General features: G+C 38.6%; 1 non-coding gene across 1 annotated transcript; it reads right to left on the bottom strand.

Annotated features, from left to right (window-relative positions):
- Window positions 1-1036: 1036 nt before the first annotated feature.
- On the bottom strand, window positions 1037-1143 carry LOC123952359. The gene has a single exon (XR_006820613.1). It is a non-coding gene; the product is annotated as a U6 spliceosomal RNA (small nuclear RNA).
- Between the last annotated feature and the right edge of the window lie 2369 nt (window positions 1144-3512).

A 3512-nucleotide genomic window follows, 5' to 3' on the forward strand; every position in this document is an offset into this window, starting at 1 on the left:
TAGAGATCACAAGTAGACAGAGAGGCAGGCAGAGAGAGAGGAGGAAGCAGGCTCCCTGCTGAGCAGAGAGCCTGATGTGGGGCTCGATCCCAGACTCTGGGATCATAACCTGAGCAGAAGGCAGAGGCTTTAACCCACTGAGCCACCCAGGAGCCCCTCACAAGGGGATTTTTGAAGGGGCTTTTTCACTTAAAGACAAAGTATTCCATTTATAGTTTTTTTAAAGCAACTTCTTTGAGCTTAAATTTGCTTATTATTAGTGGATTTTGGCCCAGGATTTACTTTCCATCTTTTTAAGGATGGCAGATTATTAATACGTGGTCCAGAAAGCTTTGAGCAAAGCTGACTTCATTTAATATTGTCCATTTTATAGGTGTTATGCTGTAAGAACATGAGTCATGTAATTATCAGTGAAAAAAAGTAATTATAGCAAGTATGAGGAGATACTATAGTCTTCATGCCTTTCCTGACATGTTACATAGTTATAAGACAAATTCTCATTAAAGCAAAAGGAATTGATGTGACCCTCCCTTCTTTTTTGGTATCATTTAAGTGGACAGTGAGGTGTTTTGTTTTCGTTGTTGTTTCTTCTTTGGATAATAAATACAGTGAGCTCCTTTTAAAGATTTGCCATGTTCCTCCATATTTGAATTTTTTCTTTGCTGGCAATCTATATGACACTAAACTTACAACCCAAAAATGAGTATATAATTTTCTATTGTACTCCAAAGTAGAGAACACACTAAACGTATTTTAAAAAATCACAAGCAGTTTCAAGAAACTTCAGACTGTCCTTTGGCATTATTCCTCTCCTGGTCAGGAGATGGTGGCTAGGGCGTCAGGATCAGCCAGGAAAATAGAAGGGACAAGGGACAAAATGTGCCAGTTATTTGGCACCATTTTTTAAAGATGTTTTCCCAGAAACCTCAGTGCTTATATATCACTGATCAGAATCTAGTCACTTGGTCACCCTTATATGTAAGAGTCTTTAACCATATGTATAATTACATACATGGGGAAAGTGGCTATTTTTTTAAAAAAATATGAATGCTTCACAAATTTGCACGTCATCCTTGTGCAGGGGCCATGCTAATCTTCTCTGTCTTGTTCCAATTTTAATATATGTGCTGTGGAAGCAAGCACAGGAAATGGCTCTTGGACAGACAACTAGCAATCCGATCAACAACCCTGACCACTTATCTCAGGGCTAAATTTGCATGCATTTTCTCTCCCTGTCATACCAGGTAGATGTTAAAATTCTCATCTTGCAGGTGAGAAAACAGAGGTTTAGATGGGCTAAATAACTTGCCTGCAGTCACAAGGCAGCATGGTGTACAACTAGGAATTGAATTTACTTCTACTTGACCCAGCTGCTATCTTAACCAATGTACCTCGTTGTTCCTGAGATGGAGCTCCAGGTCTCTTGTTGGCTTTATTTCAGGAAACCAGAACTGGATTCCAAAGATGAATTAATTCCTCTGAAAGACATACAGGGAACCAGGGTTGATGTACAAACATAGTAACCTTTTAAAAAATTCATAGGTCTAAGATGTCTTATGAATCTGCTTGCTTTGCTGTTTCTTCAATTTTTAAGGAGACAGGACCCCATGGTTTGGTTTAATATGGGGAAAAACATTTAAAGTTAAAAAGAACCTCTCCCTACGAAGGGAAATTTTAAATATTAGGTTTCTGATAATTGTATTTTATAAATATGCTTAGCTTATTTGTTAAAACATATCTAGATTAAAATGGTAGATAATTGGAGTAGCAGGTAGTGTTAGTAGTTTAACCCCAAACCTGTTTTCAATCCCGTTCTTTTTTCCCCCCCCCTTTATTATAAGGGCTGAAAGCTACATACTTGTTCTTACAGTCTCTACACTATGAACGGTGAAATGATACAGTCTGCTTAATGATATATAAAAAAGTCTCTTCAGGATGTTTCTGGGAAAAATTTTCCCTTTCAGGGTAAAGAGGACAGATACCACAGATGTATTTCTTCCTTCCTCCTGCCTGGATTTAGACCCAACGGTGAGCTCTAGCAGTCATTTTTCAACTAGAGATATTCAGATACTGGCTTTGATGACACTGAGTTGCTGAATCAATGCTTACTTACAGATTTCTTATTTTCTTTATGTACTCTTAGTTATATTATCTTTTACTTCACCTGAAACTAATTCTAATATAATTAGTCATTGCCTTTCAATAATGGGACACAACAATTAGCAGATTGTTTTATTTAAAAAAATATTGTGTGTATTGGCTCAATATAAAGAAATAAAAATTCATGTAAGCTTTTTGGACCTGAAAAGTAAGTAAATTGCATATTGAATTTAGATAGACACAAAAGAATTGCAAATATGGCCCACTGCCAAATGTTTGTTTTGTTCACCAGCATTTTCTTCCAGAGACAAAACAAACAAGATATTAACAAAATCTGGATTGCCTTCCCAACATGTTACCAGCTCTTGGCTGTCCAAAGTTGGATAAAGTGGTTGTCTTAGTCAGTTCAGGCTACTATAACAACATAACACAAACTAGATGCCTTAACAAGAGAAATTTATTTCTTATGGTTCTGGAAACTGGCCAAGATCAAAGTGCTGGCCAATTCCGTTTCTGCTGAGAGGCTTGCACTTGGCCTTCTTGCTGTATCCTCACATGGCAGAGAGAGAAAGAAAGAGAGTGGGAGAGAGAGAGAGAGAGCTAGAGTTAGTTCTGGTGTTTATCTTTTTATAAGGGTGCCAATCTCAGCATAAGGGCTCAACCATATGACATCATTATTCCCAAAGCGCTCACATCCAAATGTCATCATACTGGAGATTAGAGTTTCAAAATAAGAATTTTGGGAGGACGCAAACATTCCATCCATAGCACCAAACTTCTAGTACACAAAACATTAACAGAAGTTCTCAGCTTAACTCATCTTGGAACAAACCCAATCCACAAGAGTGGATTTTATTAGCAGCCCAAGATTAATGATGCTCCATCATCCTGCTTTTTCACCTCTATTTTCGATATGGGCTACATGGTAATAATATTTTCAGTATAACTCTCTGGCTCAGAATTTCCTTTGTCCATACAAAAAACAATTGTAAGGGGCACCTGGGTGGCTCAGTGGGTTAAGCCTCTGCCTTTGGCTCGGGTCATGATCTCAGGGTCCTGGGATCGAGCCCCACATTGGGCTCTCTGCTCAGTGGGGAGCCTGCTTCTTCCCTCTCTCTCTGCCTGCCTCTCTGCCTAGTTGTGATCTTTCTCTATCAAATAAATAAATAAATAAAACTGGGTGGCTCAGTGGGTTAAAGCCTCTGCCTTCGGCTCAGGTCATGATTCCAGGGTCCTGGGATCGAGCCCCGCATCAGGCTCTTTGCTCCGCAGGGAGCCTGCTTCCTCCTCTCTCTCTGCCTGCCTCTCTGCCTAGTTGTGATTTCTCTCTGTCAAATAAGTAAAAAATAATAAACAAAAAAAAATTGTAAGCAGAAAGCAAAGAATATACTTTAATCTTTATTTACTGTTTT

Source organism: Meles meles, chromosome 10 (genome assembly GCF_922984935.1).
Source record: "Meles meles chromosome 10, mMelMel3.1 paternal haplotype, whole genome shotgun sequence".
NCBI lineage: Eukaryota > Metazoa > Chordata > Mammalia > Carnivora > Mustelidae > Meles > Meles meles.